Raw genomic sequence first — 18,110 nt, forward strand, 5'->3', positions numbered from 1 at the left:
GGCGGCGGCCGTGACAGCACCAGCCGCGGGGAGCCGGGCGCCCACGCAGCTTGGCCCCGGCGGCTCCAAGACCCCGGAAGGAAAGATCCCAGCCGCACTGACTGTCGCTCTTTTAGGCTGACTGGGAGGAAGCAAGCTGCGCAAGGACCTGTCACGAGGACGCAGGAGGTTCTCCGGTCAGCGCTCAGAGTCTGGGGCCGCGCCGGTGCCCGCGTGGGGCGAGGAGGATGCTCACCTCCTCCCGCAGAGCCGCTGCGGGCCCAGGCACTGCGCGGACTCGGGCTCCCGCGGTCGCCCCTGCCGTGCCCGCGCCGCGGGAGCGCGCCCTGCCGTACCTGGCTCCAGCCTCCAGGGGAAGTGCGGGAAACGCGCCCTAAACTCCACTACTTCTCGCCCGCCTCCTCCCCTTCCTGGCTCCCCGCCCCAGACCTGGCAGCCGCCGCCGCCGCCTGCGTGTGGGGCCCGCCTGCCTCTTACTCTCACGCGCGCACGCACAGCCCCGCTGGCTCGCTCGCATTCGAGCAGCCTCGCTCCCCGCGGAGCCGAAGCCCGGACGTCCGGAACTACTGCACCGACTGCCAACGGGACTGCTGGAGACGCCCTGTGGCCCGGCGCGACCCGCCGCTGGCCCCCGCGCCCTGGGCTCCCGCCCACGCCGCCGCCGCCGGGGACGTTGGTGAGCAGGGCGCGCTGCCCACCTCGCGCCGGGGAGGGGCTCGAGCACAGGGGGCTGAAGCTTCGTAGATTTGGGGGGAAATGACAAGAGGGGAGGTCGCCGAGGAGAGACGTCCGTGTGGTGCCGGCCAAAGCGCTTTGTGGGGCGCGGTTCTCTTGGGCACTGCCTGGAGGAGACTTTTGAGACGTTCTCTGGGGCTCGAGGTTAAACTAGTGCGAGATGGGAAACGTTAGGGAGGATTCTCGGGGTAGATTGAGAGAGTCGTCGGTGTCAGTCAGTCAGTCTGTCTGTCTCTCCTCGAGCCGGTCGCAGCTCTCTGGGCTGGCTTTGAGGGAGGTTGGAAACACGCGTTAAATGCGCACAGCAGAGTTTGGGGGCCCGCCTTCGGCCACTTGCCGGGGTGATTGTGGGGCTGTCGCTTGGAGCGCGAGACGGCTTTGGGCGAGTGGGGGGCTGCGAGGCCCGAGGAGGACAAGCAGAGGGCAGGCAAAGGCGCCGTGAACTTGCGGGTGGGGTGCGTTCTCGGCCCCGCCGGCCCCCACTCCTCGAAGTACCGGTCCCCGCCCCAGGGCAGCCCCAGTGCACGCAGTTCACGCAGCCCTTCCCACCCCCCCACACACACACACACACACACACACACACACACACACACACACTCGCACACACACTCAGGAGATAAATGCAGTGGAGTGGGTGGTCATACCGTTGTTACTCAGAGGTGCGCGAGGTCGCTGTGGCTACTAACTGGAGCGCAGAGACTTCTGTTTCTGGGACTTGGGCGACCGCCTTGGTTTGGGGAAGCCGGGAAGGAGCGCCCAGCCCCCTGCGGATGCCTCTATCTGGCGGTTCCAGGTGCACAGCGAGCAAACCTCTGTCACGACTCCGGAATCACTTCACCTTGGCGGGCTCCGCTCTCTGGCTTCCCTCACTGAGTGCTTCAGGGCGCCCACCCAAGAGAGCTGCTGCTCAGATCCCGGTCTCCCCAGTACTCACCCGGTGGGTCGGACTCTCTCTCTCTCTCCCACTCCCTCCCTTCTGCTTTTCTCCCCCCCCACCCCACCCCTCCAGCTTCTTCATGGAAAACATTGATCCCTTAAGGGGAGGTTTAATATTTGCAAAGTGCTTTATATCATATTACTTCGTGGATACATTTAATTGCGCTGTAACTCTTCTCTGATTTATGTAAACTTAGTCGGATAAATAGCATTCAGGGTCGGATTGGGGTGGGAGCGAGAGTGGGTGGGCGTTCTTTCTCTCACGGTGCTCCTTTCTGAACTGATTTGCTAGAAGTAATTTAAAGCTGGTGCTTCTGAAAGCTTTTTTGCTCAGTAGTTTTGACATATTTCAGGGCTTTAGACGAATGTTTCCACAGTACAATTTATTTGAAGTATATTTAGTTTCTATTTCAAGAAAAAGTTGAAGATAATAAAAGGGATTACAAAATTGGGTATCAAAACTATTTTTGATGTTTTTATTGGTATCAATTATGTTGTAGCAGTTTTTTTTTTTTTTTGAAGTTGCCGTAGTGGTTCCTCCTGGTAAAGCTCTTAAAAGGAGAAATGAAAGAGATATACTTACCTTCCTCCCTCTGTTTACAAATGAACCTTGTTTAAAGTGACTGAATGAGCGGCAGGGTAGGCTTCTTTAGGGATATGAAGTCATTTACTAGTGAACTGATGGAGACACAGGAAGACAGTATAAGAAACATAATGATGGGAAGGAAACTGCTGCTTAAATTTAACTGTCTCCGGTGCAGGGACTCTTAGCAGTGAACAAGAAAACTGCTCTGGCCCCTTCCAGATTACTCTGGGCTATTTAAAAATACTCTTTCCTGGATTAATAAAATATATAGAAACATCATCAATAATATAAAGTAATATTTTCAAATAGATGCCTAAAGGAGATAATATGGGAAATCACAAGCACACTCTTCAGAGTTTTGCAGTTGCAGAAGTACTAGGATCTAGGTTAAGCCAGACCTCATTCTTAAATTTTAGTGTCCCTTTGACACTTCCCTTAGAAATCCCTTTGACTTCTTTGTGAGCAAGTGATGCCCACAGTGAGTTGCCTATGCTTGCATCCTTGTCCGTACCATTTTGCAGGCATACACAGATGTTTTTGAATGAATAATCTTCTTACTCACTGAATTTCTACTCATTCAAAAAGGAGCACAGGAGTACACACAGTATGCAAAGCTGAGCTGAGCGTTATTTTAAATAACAAGGAAGGGTTTCCAGTGGAAGCTGGGTGCTTACTCCTACACTGTGTAATGTAAAAAGAACTGCAGAATAGTGACTTATTTAAGGAAGCAGCATTTTGCCCAAAGTAGGTGGTCAGTCATGAGTTGTTGACTCAAAAATCATACAAGATGTTCACTAGCTAACTTCACTTTCACCATAAATCCCACCATTATTCTTAACACACCGTGTCATTTAGCTATGACTCAACTTCAGAGAACTGATGTTGACTTTAATCGTCTCACTCTTTGAATACTTTGGAGAAATAGAACTATCTGTGCACTGCTCTAGCTTTCTGTGTGTGATTTCTGTGAAGCAGTGCCAGATCTGCATATGTCATTAGTATTCATTTATGAGTAAATGCAAATGTTCCCATTGCATTGAGAAAGCTAACCCAAATTCCTAGAATGCAACAAATATTATGCTCCTTTCCTCATCTTTTTATTTTTATAATCTCAGAAACAGTAACATCTCTTACAAGTGCAGTTATATGTAAAAGAGCAGGTTAACAAAAATGGTTATTTAGGACTCTTCAGAAAAAGGGAAATACCTTATGGAAATTTTATTTGAGAAGAATTTTCTTTGACTCTGTTGGTAGGTCTGCCAGAGTGGTCTTCTATTTTAGGGATGTTCATTCATGAATGAAGTAACTCTCAAGGTAACTTCCTAGTAAAAGGAGATAGCAATCCCTTAGTAAAGGGGACACTTGCTAAAAATGATGCTTAAAACGAGGAATAGAGTGTCAGCAGTAACACTCTTGTGCCATTGAAATTACGTGAATACTTGTATATTTTATTTATGCATGATTTTTAAATTTTCTATTTAATACTTTACTCAAATATTTCATATTCTGAGATTATTGCAATTAAGTGAGGAGTTATTGATTGGTAATGGAATTATAGCTTGTTTTGTTTTAAGAAAACGTGAATAGTCTGAAAGGAGAGAGCAAGTCAAGTTAAGGAAATGATTGTCTAACCTCAGATTTATCTTCATTCAAGTTCTGTCCTTTTTTTTGGTGGTAAGGGGGACCTCAAAACCAAAATCACTAGTTAAACTTTCACTATGACCTAAATTGTTACTATTTAGAAAAATCCTACATTGTAATTTTTCTGTGAATTTAATACAAATTCTTTAAAACCAGCAAAAGTATAACTTCTTTCCCACTGAAATCCAGTTTAATTGTTGACAAATTTTGCTCAGTCTAGAACCGATATTTGTTTCTGAGGGTCATGAGGTTATCCTAACCTTTACAGCAGGAGTGCAATTAAAGCAAGATGTTAAGAACTACACTTGAAAATCACTGGTCTAACTCAAAACCATTTCAGAGCAGCTAACACTTATCGAAAGTAGAAGTAAAAGATTATATCTGGAGATCCCCATAATGTATAAGCAGGGTAAATGAACCTCTTTAAATCTCATATGCAAGTTCCATTATCACCTCTTAATTAACATTTGGTACAATGGATTATTTTCCCTCTTCTTGAAAAGTTTTACAAAAGAAAACTCTGTCAGTATTAAGAGATGTTGGCAGAGTTGGTTTGACTTTAGGCCATTTTACCTGGACTGTGTGTGGGAGGTTGGTAAGTTACATCTATATACACACGTGCTTCTGTATAAATATTTATATACATATGAGCACATCTAGAGCACATCTCTATCTACTTGTATACTTTACATACTTGTGTATGTTTAGGTATGTATCTACGTTTTGTCTCATAACTTTGAACAATAGGAAGAGAGTCCCGCTTTGTGGCATATGCGGTTTGTGAAGTCATCATTATCTGGAGAATGATACTTATTAAATGCTCAACTAGTTTGAAGTTAAAAAATTGGGAGTGTACTAAACTTTTCTGAACAATTTATTTAAAAAACACTTATCATAACCTTTAGTATGTGCCTGACACTGTCCAAAGAACTCTGCTAATATTAACTCACTTAATTCTGGTAGCCGCCCTGCTCTCCCCAGAAGGAAAATAAATAGGTAAAGCGGATGTTTTTATTATTGTCCTCATTTAGGAGGTGAGGAAGTGAGGCTCAGCAAGCCTAAATAAATGGCTTTCGCCCCACACTTGCTAAATGGCAGAGCTGGCCTTTGCGCCCAGGCAGTCCACTGTGCTGTGCCGCGGCTCCTGAACAGATGTGGTTTTTTTTTAAAGTTTACTTAAACAGGGAACCAAAGGGGAACCAAGTTGAGTTGTAAAGTAAATGCATTCTAGCAACTGAGATTTATGACAGTTCAAGTTAGAGTGAATTCTTAAGGAATCTGTAAGGAAGGTGATTGGTATGAAGCACAGAAATAACCTGATCTAGAGCAATGCTAGAGCAGTGCTATAGCCTAATTCAGTTTTTAATGGACTCAACAATTTTCTTAGGTTCAACTACTTTTTAAAATTAGGTAACTTAACAACTGATGCCATATTTAAGTAGTTTTAATAGCTCAGAGGTTCTGATACTGCATGTTTTATGCTTGCCATTAATATCCTTATAATGTCGGCTTCTTGCATAGAGGTCAGTGTTATGTGTTCCTATATGGTACTTGCCAAAGGAATCAGAGTTTAATGTGAAAGTGTGAAATGAGACTTATTCTGCTCTGACCCATTTGGCATACAGTAGGCATCCAATTAATGTTTACTGCACAAACTGATGAAGGGTATTCTAGAAGTTGATAGTCCAGAAACTTTACAAGTCTTTAAAATTGCATAGTTTTAAGATTGTGATTCAATATTGTACAGGCTTTTTCCTTCGTTGTGATGACCTCAGGACATCACCATCTATGAAACCCTGTGGAATAATAATCTTTTTAAGATTGAGTGGCCTGAGATGAAGGAAGATGATGGGGAAGGAAAGTAAAATAATAAATCGATTAAAGTGTTTAAATTTAGAATTTGAGAAAAGGAAAACTGCCTGTAATTGTACCTTTTATTTTAAAAAGGCATATAAGTACACTACCAAATGTAAAATAGATAGCTAGTGGGAAGCAGCCGCTTAGCACAGGGAGATCAGCTCGGTGCTTTGTGACCACCTAGAGGGGTGGGGTAGGGAGGGTGGGAGGGAGGGAGACACAAGAGGGAGGAGATATGGGGATATATGTATATGTATAGCTGATTCACTGTTATAAAGCAGAAACTAACACACCATTGTAAAGCAATTATACTCCAATAAAGATGTTAAAAAAAAAAAAGGCACATAAGACATAACATTAAGTAACAGAATCTGTACACTGCTAATGGGGTAGCACAACTCTTCTATCATAAATATTAACAACTTTACTATTTGAGTATAGTTTGGGGAACTATTTAGGAACATATTAAAATGTCATTGTAATGCTGTTTGCCATAGCCTAAGTAAGTCAAGTCAATAAAAAAAAATCACAATAATTCTGAATGCCATAGCCTAAGTAAGTCAAGTCAATAAAAAAAAACCACAATAATTCTGAATGCACCTCAATATAAATAAGGTATTTATTATAGTATAAGTACTGGAGTCAGACAGAGCTGGCTGAATTAGAATCCCTGCTACATGGCTTGTTAGCTGTGGGATCTTGGACAGATTACTGAACTTGTCTAATTCTTAGTAATCTTATCTGTAATATCGTTATGGAAATAGCAGTTCTAGATTTCCCTATATCTAGATTTGATAATATATGTAAAATGCCTAGCATAGAGTGTCATGCATAGTGAAGATTCAGCAAGTAGTAATTGATATCGCTGTTATCATCTTTAACATCACTGTAATATCATCAGCAATGGTTAAACATAATGGGTACATTATTCTCTCTATATCTATTTATCAATCTGTCTATGTATGTGTGTATCTTGAATTGGTTGTTCTCCATTACAAAGCATAGGTCTTCTGGACTGTCTTACTGTTGAGAGAAGGGTCTGAAGAGAAGAAATATGTGTTTCAGAGTTAAGCGTGATTAAAATGTTACTGGATTTAAAGGCCTGCGTCAAGCACAGAAATTGAGAGGAGGGTTTTGGGACAGCTACTGCACAGTTTTTTCTTGCAAGGCCCAGCTACGTATGTTTACATAATTCTTTGAAAGATGTATCCTCTTATACAAATACAGTTAATGGGGAAGAACAAAAGGTTTGCTAAAAGCATTGACCTATTTATATTTATCTTCTTATACCACATGAGTTGAAGTATTAGGATGCACAGAAATTTCTTTCCTTTTATACTTCTATACCATATAGAGTTCATGGTTTAAAAAGCTATTTCCTAACTCTGATGATTAAATTTGAGTAACTTGATTTAAAAGTTTAATTTTATTCTTAGATTATTTTTCTGTAATGCATTTAATTCCGGTAGCCACCTGGCTATCCTCACTTTACAAACTTATAAAGCTTAAAACTATGTTCCTCCATGTTATTTTGTCCTAATGGATATACTTATTTACCTCTTTATCTTTGTAAAAATAATAAATGATAATAGCTAACATTTAATTAACATTTACTAATGTACCAAGCTTTGTACAGGTCTTAACACATTTCTTTCCCACAGTGCATTCAATAGGGTATGTGTCATTAGTATTTCCATTTCACAGATGAGGAAACTGAGGCCCAGAGATGTCCTCTAGCTAGAGGGGTGGAGCCATGATACAAACCCATGTCATCTGGCCCAGAGCCCACACTTACCCACACCAACAGACTTCTGAGTAGCAGTTAGCCCCCAAGCACCTCCCTGTATTTCTGGGCCTTGAAACCCACGCCTTCCTATTTCCCTGTGTCCTCCCTGCAACAAAGGAGGGGTTTATCTTCAATAAAGTTTACTTTCCTGGCTTTGTCCTATCACACTATTTTCCTGTGTATGTACAACGGCCACAAAAGCAAAGAATGAGACCATATGAATTTTTAGTAAATGGTTGGATCTGTTTTTCAATAGATTTAAATTGGTTGCCAAGATCCTGCTAAATAGTTGCGTTTATGCTCTGTACGCAGTGGTAGGGAATTACCAGTCTATGCTAGTGGAATTTCTTCATCTGGTGAGCCAGCCGCCTGTGACCTGAACTTCCTAACTGCCTCACTTTTTCTGAGCTGAATGAAATAGTATAGGACCAAAGGGCACTGGGAAGGGGCTCTTCATCTCACGGACACAGTGTGCATAAGCAGAAAGTCTCAGTACGGGGAGCTCCAGCGTTCCTGGGGGTCTGAAGGGTTCCTTCCTCCTAAGAATAGCTGGAAAAGGCCCGAGGACTGTTCCATGGGCCACCTGCCTGAGTACCTCTCAAGAGCAGGAATTGTGCCGGATTGTGTCCTTGTCACCTTTTTCTCCGTGGTACTTGGCACATGGTATAAGGCGGGGAGACTCGGAGCTTCTTCCTTCAGGCGTCTCAGAACCTGCAAAGCAGAGAGGTGAGGGATCCAGGCCGGAAAGACACAAGGAGGGAGGTGGAGGCAGAAAACAGGGCAGATAAGGGGGAGCGAGCGGGTGAAGGGCTGGCAGATGGATTGGTAGCCTGGGCGGTACTTATTTTCATTTCATTTTTATTCAGGTTATGGTTCTATTCCTCTGTTCCCAAATCTAGCCTAGATGTGCAGTGAGCACTTAACCCTGATATCTGACTCTGTAAAATGAAGAATGTTATTGCCTACTGTCCTGGTAGCAGTGTCTGGCACACCATACAATTTTAATAAGTATTAGCTATAATTATTATTTCTTGATTTTCTGCAGACAGAATTATGTTTTCTTAATCAAGTACTTATTTTTATACACCGTTTACTCTGAAATGGATGACTAGACAGCCAAAGGTTACTAGGCAGCGTTTAGTTTTGGAGTTTCCGAATTCTACAAACACTAGCATCCTTTAAATAAGGGACACCCAACTCTGTACTTACCTGAACAATAAGATCAAGAGTTTAAGAATTTTCTACTCTCTCACTTCGTCCCAGCTTCCCCTTCCCCCTTCCCGTGTCCTCAAGTGCATTCTCTACGTCTGCATCTTTATTCCTGTCCTAGGTTCAGCAGAAACTAACACAACATTGTAAAGCAATTATACTCCAATAAAGATGTTAAAAACAAACAAGCAAAAAAAAGTTTAAGAATTTTCATACACCATTTCTTTTTTTAAAATAAATTTATTTATTTTATTTATTTATTTTTGGCTGCATTGGGTCTTCATTGCTGCAAGCGCACGGGCTTTCTCTAGCTGCAGCGAGCAGGGCCTACTCTTCATTGCGGTTCACGGGCTTCTCATTGCCGTGGCTTCCCTTGTTGCAGAGCATGGGCTCCAAGCGCACAGCCTTCGGTAGTTGTGGTGCGCGGGCTCAGTATTTGTGGCGCACGGCTTAGTTGCTCCACGGCATGTGGGATCTTCCCCGACCAGGGATCGAACCTGTGTCGCCTGCATCAGCCGGCGAATTCTTAACCGCTGCGCCACCAAGGAAGTCCCGCACACCATTACTTTCTTAATGTTACCTCTTCTCAAATAATTTCTGTTATTTTGCTCTCCTGTATTGGTAGCATCATCTGTCCAGATACCCAAGAAAAGTGAGAAACCAGGAAAAGTAGTTAAAGGATCAGAGTAGGAACACAGGTAACTGGGGATCATCTTGTATTTTTCCTTCTCTTCCTCTAGTTTGTCACCAAGACATGACAGTGTTGCCTTTTGAACATCTACCTACTACCAGCCCCAATGCTCCTGCTTTAGTTCAGGCCATCAGAACTTCTCACCTGAATTACTGGCTTCCTTATTAGCTTCAGGTCTCCATCCTCTTCCATGCTTCTGAAATTTTTTCTGAATGCAAATCTGATCATGTAATTCCCCTGCTTAATAACCTGTAGCATCCTTTGCCTTCAGGGTAAAGTTCAAGCTAGCTCAACTTTCAAAGTCCTTACTGTTTCAGTGGCCCAGCCTGGGACTCATCTCCTGTCACTCAACCTGAGGTCCCTTCAGTTGGGTGATTCCAAGCAAAGAATAGAGCGTGCTCTTTCACACTTTCAAGCCATTGTACATGCCGGCCCCTCTGCAAGGGGATTCTCTGCTTGTCTAACTTCTTGTCTTCCTCACCACTTCTTTTTGTTTTCTTACTCTTCTCCTTCTTTGTAGCCTACTCACCACCCCCCAAGCCAGGATGGGTTAGCTTTCTGATCCTCTATTATATGTAGTTTATTGAATTATTGGTTTATTTGTTAATGAACCCCCAAAGTACATATACATATACTCGTCCTAATCCCCACCAGTGCCTGAGCCTGCACCTTCATCCCTCACCCAGCACAGGGCTGGGAAAGACATGCTGGTAGTTGTACATACTATAGTCTTCGTGCCAGGATGCCTTTGTTACTTAAAGTCGGCTCGAGGAGAAGGACATTTTTTGTTGTTGGAGAAGAGAGCCAAGTGGGTCTTAAAACCCAAGTTGGCAAAAGGGACCCTGATGCAGGAGGGGGTGTAGTGCAGAGAAAGGAACTGGAGATCTTTGTGAGTGTGTTGCCCTCTTGATGCTCATATGAGAAAACAAGGTCTATGTTCTCCCCACCCCTATCACCACCAGTCCACAGGTGGGAAGTATACCTCTGTCCCTGCTGTCTAACACTTGCCACTGAGTGTCGCCTGCCAGCTTCAACCAGCTGGTGTGAGCAGCAAGAAACAATATCATGACAGTAGTTCAAAATTATCACTCCTACATTCGGCCGCTAATTCATTGAACACCTACTATAATCCAGGAATATCATTTAGCTGATTCAAAAGACTGAGTTTGGCACATGACAGGCTATTCAAGAGGCAGTGAAATTGTGGTTGTAGGAACCCATAAAAGTCAGAAACTCTCAGAGGTTCCACCACTATCCATATATTTGTCTTCTTGGTTTTTTCCTTTGAATACTTTTTAAGGAGCTCAGTAGCCATTCAATGTATCCTCTCTTTGACTGAGATGCTGGTCACTAGGAATTTTTAACATTTTGGTTTTTTAGAACTATCTGGAATAACTCACATTTTCTCAGTAAAAGAGGTTAACATTTATGCCATGAAAAGGGAGAATTTATACCATTCCCCTCAGACCTTTCATCTCTTACCCAAAGAAGGAGTACTGGGAAAAAGAATACAAGTTAGAGTCTTTTGCCTACTGTATTTCAAAAATACACTTAGGTTGCTCTGCTTTTTTTCATTATTTTTCCATCTGGAAAGCTTTTTTTTTTTTTTTCACCTGGGATGAACAACCGAATTATTAATTCTATTTAAATAATGTGCTGTATTCAGAAGAGTAGCTGCCAAATTTGTTGGGACCTATAACAAGACAATTAATTATCCAGCAACACGAGGACTATTGAGTGTTGGATATAAAACAGATGGTGGGAGAAGAAGGATGAGGCAGTCAGGATGCTGTGAGGGGTGTGATAAGTCTTTCAGGCTGTGTGGGGTAAAGCCACTTGTGCGCCAAGCCTCCCTTATACTCCCTGCTGTGCTTATTTTTCTCCATTGATACTTCCACCACTCCATCACTTCTGTCCTTGAGACTGCAGCTTCCCTGCCCCACTGTCACCACATTCATTTTAAATGTCAGGGGAAGTAAGGGGAGGTGAGGCCCAAAGGTCTGCTCCCCTTAGACCCTGGACACAATGCCAGCATCTGTGGCAGCCCCGGCACCTATCCCATGGAGCAAATCAGGCTGCCATTACCCTTGTCCTGACATTACTTTTAGTCCTGCAGATGTAGAGCTTTAAAGAGTTTGAGGTTCATTTCAGAATCAGTTAAGATAAATTAATATTACAAGCCAACACCATGCATTTTTTTTTTCATTCGCAGATTTCAAAGACCTAACCTAAAGTTTAAACATTTCCCCAGAGAAAACCTGGTTGAATAGCAGTGAAAAATGCTTACAAGAAACAGTTACTAGCCCCCCTCCCCCTGCCCACCTTTCACAGTGATCCTCCTCTGTGTCTAATCCAGTTTGTGAGAATTAGCAGGTACATTTATACTGAGCTCAATATTTGATAGTGGAGGTTACAGTGACTTCACCATTGACGCTTTTCTTATAGATTACCATCATGACACATTTTTAACTCTGTGAAAGTCATAGTACTTGTTGGTGTGACAAAGGTGGTGACATTTAGATTTCAGATATTAAAAAAAAGAAAAACTATGTAATTGCAAACTTCGTCACTCATGCACCAGAGAAATACAGGATAACCTAGTTAAGATAAAGTTACTCACAATAAAGTTACTCATTCATCATAAAAGAGTGAGTTTCTGATCTGAGGAAGTAAGCAGTCACCTTGCCTATTCCACCCTCTCAATATCAGGCCCATCTTTTATCATTTAAAGTAGAGCTCCCTAAAATAGATTACACTGACAAGTAGTAATTACTGACAGCTGCATTTAATTAGCAAAGCAGATTCCTGCTCATGACAATAAAGTATTATTACATGTTTAGCATTAGCAGTGGCAGTAAAAGAGGTGACTTTGCTAACACAGAACTAGAAGACCCGTTTTCTTTATTTAAAAACACACACAGAGTTTGGCTGGAATTGAGCTTATGCTACGTGGGAGTGTCTATGGTTACAAAAAGAAAGAAAAACATTAACTATAAAAGTGTTTTTTTTGTTGTTGTTGTTGTTTTAAACAGGCAGATTGTATAAGGAATAAGAAATAGTCCAGTGCCAAACATTGGTCCCTAGTCTGGAACTGTGTGTCATTTTTTTTGTGTCTGAGTCTGTGTGTACGTTTGGGGGGAGTGGGGGGCAGGGGTGGTGGAGGTGTTTGGGTGCCAAAGACAGAAACACAATTAACCATGTAAATTAGTAATTTCTGATTATATTGACACTCTGACTCTTCCCCTTTCCTTCCTTCCTTCCTCCCTTCCTTCCTTCCTTCCTTCTTTTCTTCCTTCCTCCCTTCTTTTTCTTCCTTCCTTCCTTCTTTTCTTCCTTCCTTCCTTCTTTTCTTCCTTCCTTCCTTCCTTCTTTTTTTGTGCTTTACCCTATATACAACTGTGACTTGTAGAGTACTTGAAAAGTATATGCAATCAAATTTAGGATTTTATATACATTCTAAATTTTAAAGTTAACTGCAATTTCCATCCATTCCTTCTTATATTATAAGCTTGTCCTGTCTCCCACTGCCCCTGTTATTCCCCCTTCCCTGCCCTGTCTTGCCCTCATCTGGTAATTTCTACTAAGCGTGAACATATAATGGTGGGATTCCAAACATCAAAATAGATGGTCAATAGTTTGAGCAACATGTACCACCTTCCTAACATCATCAAACCGCAGGGCATAGGTAGCTGCCGCTAACTTTAAGAAGGGCTGCGAAGAACGCTCAAACTAGCAGTCCTTGACTTACATGACATTTGCCATTTTCATTACTTAAGTGTATCACTCGAGATATATAAACAGATCAGCTTATTGCAGCATTATCAGTAGAATGTTAGTCCAAGAACCTAATATATTTTCTCACACTCATGGAACCCAATTCAAAAATATTTACTGGAGGTCTAAAATCTGAAGCAAAAAAATATGATGTTGCATGTCTGGAAGCTGTTTTCACTGAGAAAGCCTAGTGTGTTTTCACGATGCTGCTTTAAGTTATCTGGACGGCATTTATTTTTCAAGTTGTAAAAATAGACAGTATAATATACTACCATCTTTTAACTTGCCACTTATAAATGCTGTATCCATAAAAATCAACTTATGTATCCATGGTAATAAGAGGCAAGATGAATATGAATAAAGAAATCCTAAATTGATCCTCCGAAAAATTTCCATCATCAAACTGTTTAGCAGACTTGCTAAACGTCTTTTGGTTTTTTTTTTTCCTCTTTCCCACTCACCCTCTAGTGGACATAAGCTAAAGAACAAGGGGGCTTCCCAGGACAGCCTGAGCAAGGTAAACAGTGGAGATTCCACAAAGGATGTGGCCAACCCACTAGTTTGATACTTATCATTATTCACAAGGACAATATGACCACCAACTGAGTTCACAACCCCCCACTAGGCAGTGTACCATCTTCATTCTCAAATACTGATCATTCTAACAAGGGTACTTAGAAGAAAAAAAAAAAAAATCAGGAGCTTACCTGTATTTCAGGGAGATTTTACAAAAAGGAAATTCTAAGGAGCAGCATTTGTATGGATACTAAATATAAATATCTAAGACCATTTAAGAGTTATTTTGAATATTAAAGTACAAAGCTTCACTAAAACCCTAAATTTAAAGCCCTACTGAATCTTATACTATATTGGTATTTAAGTCCTATTAAAAATAGAGGTTAATTTTTATTTTGTGCTTGAAACCAACCAAGAACAGAAGATTCTTCACCAAAAACAGTTTATAGGATTCAGGGACATTGACTAAAAAGTATTGTGATCATTGAAATTGGGTATGTTTGACAACTCAATGTTTCAACTATAAAACTTTCCAAAATTAGATCTATAAAATTGGAAACTCTGCCAGCAACTGCTCTAATTACTGTGCTAGTTCATAAATCAGTACTGAGTAATAAAGGCCCAAATATTCTCTTTTGAAAATGTCTTTGACTCTTAATATTGTCATTACTCAGAATTCCATTTTCAGTCATTAGGCAAATACTTGTTGAAGGCCTACTGTGTACTACGGAGACGAACGAAACACAGTCCTCTGGCTTCAAAGAGTCAGGTGAAAAAGTAAATTATTACTTTACAATTAAATAAGGATCCATTTATTTTCACTTCTCCCCTCCCACCAACTAGAATGTAAAATCCACTGAAAACAAGAATTTTTATCTACCAGTATACCCTAAGTATGCTAAAATATTACCTGGCACATAGTAAGTGCTCAATAAATACTTGTTGAATAAAATCATAGTTATATGAGGTATTAAAGAAGAAGAGTAGAGGAACAGAGAAGAGGCTGGGAGGGAAAGGAGTAAGAAAGTACTTCCAGGAGGAGGTAAACCTTGAACTCAGTCTAGAAGCTCTAAATGGAAAATAATTTGAACAAAGCTTGCAGAGGCCACATATACCTGCCTAAAGCTGAGTGGGTTTGTTTGTTTTTTTTTCTTTTTGTTTTGTTCTGTTTTCTTTTTGTCTTGAAACATGCCTTAACACTGAGTCAAAGAAGCACTACTTTGACAGCCAAAAATAGTATATAAGAAATTTGAGTCTTGGGATGCAGCAAAACTCCTCGAGACGCCTCTGTCCATCTCTATGTGTGTTTCACATACACAACAGCTATATCTAGAATATGCCTTCCTTCTCTACAAATGCTTAATGAAACTATCCCCCAATTCAGCCCACCTCAACGAAGGAACAACATTTTGATCATGTTTCTATCCCACTATATTTTTGAACCATTTACCTAATTTTTATCACCATTTGTCTATAATACACATTTTTAAACTGGAGCAGGCTTTGCTATGAAGCCTAGGCTACTTCGTGGTTTAAATAGGTTCTTATTTTAACCCTTGATCAATTATGCCTAGATAACTAACCCCATCAAGTTGACCTGTAGAAACCACTTGGGTCTCTGCCCAAAGCCAAATCTACTACTACAGAGGAAGCATAAATCATCTGCAGATACTAAACCTAGCAGTCCGTTTATTCAGAGAGTGGGAGATTAGGCTGATGCATTCAAGGTTCATTTCCTACTATAAGGCAATCCAAAGAGTTTTTTTAAATCTTTGTTTAAATGTTTCTTTCTCCAGATTATTGGCCTGGAACCCAGTGTAGACATCTTCTGCATGTATAACTATCATTTCCTAGTTTGACAGTACTTCACTGACTAGCCATATGACTAAAGCTGTCCTATGTTATAATGTCCTTTAAGTTGGATGAGACATAATGTCAGCAATTGGAATCACTAGAAAGCATAAGAGTGGTGATCCCACAGACTGAAAGGAGGCTATAATGGGGGTTTGCTCAAGTCGGCAGTCCCATTCCTGGTCCATCTGAATGCACTTGACTATGTTGGCTGAAAGTCTTCTTTCAGAACATCACTGTATGAAGAGGCTATTGACAGACTTCGTGCATCCTGGCTGGAGAATGCAGAAGACATAAAAACAAGTCAGTAACTGACAAGTGACATTTAAAGTGCACAAAGATGTAGTTTACCATGAAATACCCTGTTTGTTTTTTTTTAAGGGAATTTATTTTAATGGCAAATATCTGCAAAAAACTCAGGAGAATAAATCCTAGCCTACATAATGATTAAACAATTTGGGGGGAAGGGTGTTCATTTTTTAAAACTTGGAGTCAGAGCCATCTAACTAATGTTGCATCAGAACGTCTTAGGTCCACGGATTTTGTTCCATTGTACAGTGATTGAATGTCAGAAGCCATGTGTACATGATGAATAAAAGTGATGAGCTGAAACCATAAACCTGCCCATGTCAGAAACTACTTGTCCCTCCAGGGCCAAGTTAGAAATGAGAGTTTTCAGAAAAGATATTCAAGGCAACACAGGTGTTAACTCTCTTCACATGATCCAGAATCTTAGAAACTTTCCAATTTTTCGGATGCCCATGAGACATGGCAGCCCTGTTGTCTAAAAGGGAATGAGAATGGGTAAGCCTTTTCAATCATTTACGTTTTATGTGCAATAATGGCTATAGCAGTGCACGGTACCTCTTCTGTTAGGTTATGTTTATCTCATGCAGACTCCTTCCTTTTTATTCCTCCCCTTGAATCTCAAACTCTCAGGAGCTAAGACCAAACACAAAGAAGTCAATTCCCATCCTCCAGCGCTCCTGCTGGAGTCTCCTCAGGATGTCTTTGTTAACCCTCACCTCGTGACACGAGCGTTCCTTCAAAGTAGCCTTGTAGATTTCTTTGGCCCTAAAGTTAAAACTGTGTTTTTCTTTTGAGAACTTTTGAAAATATCTTCTGTCCCAAAATTAAGATCAAAAGTACTGAAAGCTGTACTCCTTAACCCACCACAGGCCAGCATAGCTTTATACCCTGGATAACTTTGTATACTTTAGCTTTCCATTCATTGAGAAGGAAAGTGTAAACTAAATATATAGAAATAATAAGATTTGCATTGACTGAGCTGCCATTGAATACCACATGCTATATTAGAGCCTTAACATGCACTGTTATTTTCTTCTTTTTTTCCAGCTTTATTGAGGTATAATTGACCAATAAAATTATAAGATAGTTACAGTACACAAGGTGATGTTTTGATGTACATATACATTGTGAAAGGATTTCCCGCCCCCCGCAAGTTAACTAACACATCTATCATCACACATATTTACTTTTTAAAAAAATTTTTTACAATAGGTCCTTGTTGGTTATCGATTTTGAATATAACAGTGTGTAAATGTGAACCCAATGAGGTAGGTTCTCTTCAACTTTTATAGATGAGGAATTGCAGCTGAAGTTAAATTGCTCAAAGCCGAAAAGTTAGGAAGAAGTAGAGGTGGGAACTGAACTCCTGTCTTTCTGATTCCATAAATTCATGACTCCTGTCACCAGTCATGTTACCCACTGTAGGTTTTTCTGAGCATAAAATTTAAGTATTCCTGTACTATTGATACTCACCAACAGATTAATAATTTTACCTGTATCCCCCTGCACACACTTAATAGTCATCCGAACACGAGTCCTTGAATGCCTTAATAATTTTACATATCATCACATTTGTGCCAGGTAGTTTACATATGTTATCTTTCTCTAATCCCAATAACAGTCCTGCTTTAGTATTATTTTTTCCTTGTGGCTTCTAGGTAAAAGAGCTTCCCTTCATTCCAGTGTATGACTTTTTATCAAGTATGTTAGGAATGGGCTAGGTTGAGCTGAGGTAACAAAAGACCCCATTTCAATGGTTTTGCAACTCAAAGGCTCATTTCTCCCTCCCACCACATGTCCACTGCAAGTTGGAGGGCTCTGCCACAAGGTGACCTGCTCTGTCCGAGCAGCGTCTGTGGGGAACATTGCTGCTCTTGTGGCATAGGGAGGAGACATCACTGTGGAAGACATGCTAGCTGTCAAGACTTCCCTCTGGAAGTGACACAAGTCACTTGTATTTATTTTATTAATCAAATCAGTTCCTATGGCCAAGTCTGACATCAGTGAGGCCAAGAAAATACAGTTTTCTCCCAGGGAGGAGTAGCAAGTATTTGGAAGTTTAATACTGTCTATGACATTACATATACTCATCATATCTCAAAACTGTGGTATGTCTAGTCTCTTGAGTGGGCAAAAGTCAGAGAAACCTTCAGAGAGACTGGAAAGTATAGATAGCAAGAAGGGAACTACGCTGCAAGGAATTTTCTCAAGGGCTACCT

The 18,110-nt window shown here is 41.2% G+C and overlaps 1 protein-coding gene across 2 annotated transcripts in view; it reads left to right on the top strand.

Moving 5' to 3' along the window:
* Window positions 1–552: 552 nt before the first annotated feature.
* The window catches only part of HS3ST5 (heparan sulfate-glucosamine 3-sulfotransferase 5), a 277,255-nt gene continuing 259,697 nt past the window's right edge, over window positions 553–18,110 (top strand). For both annotated transcript variants that reach the window (XM_082475407.1, XM_082475409.1), the window contains exon 1: window positions 553–676. The gene's annotated coding sequence lies outside the window, so the exon portion shown is untranslated. The remainder of the gene's footprint in view (window positions 677–18,110) is intronic.

Source organism: Balaenoptera physalus, assembly GCF_965194825.1.
Source record: "Balaenoptera physalus genome assembly, chromosome: 9".
Lineage (NCBI taxonomy): Eukaryota > Metazoa > Chordata > Mammalia > Artiodactyla > Balaenopteridae > Balaenoptera > Balaenoptera physalus.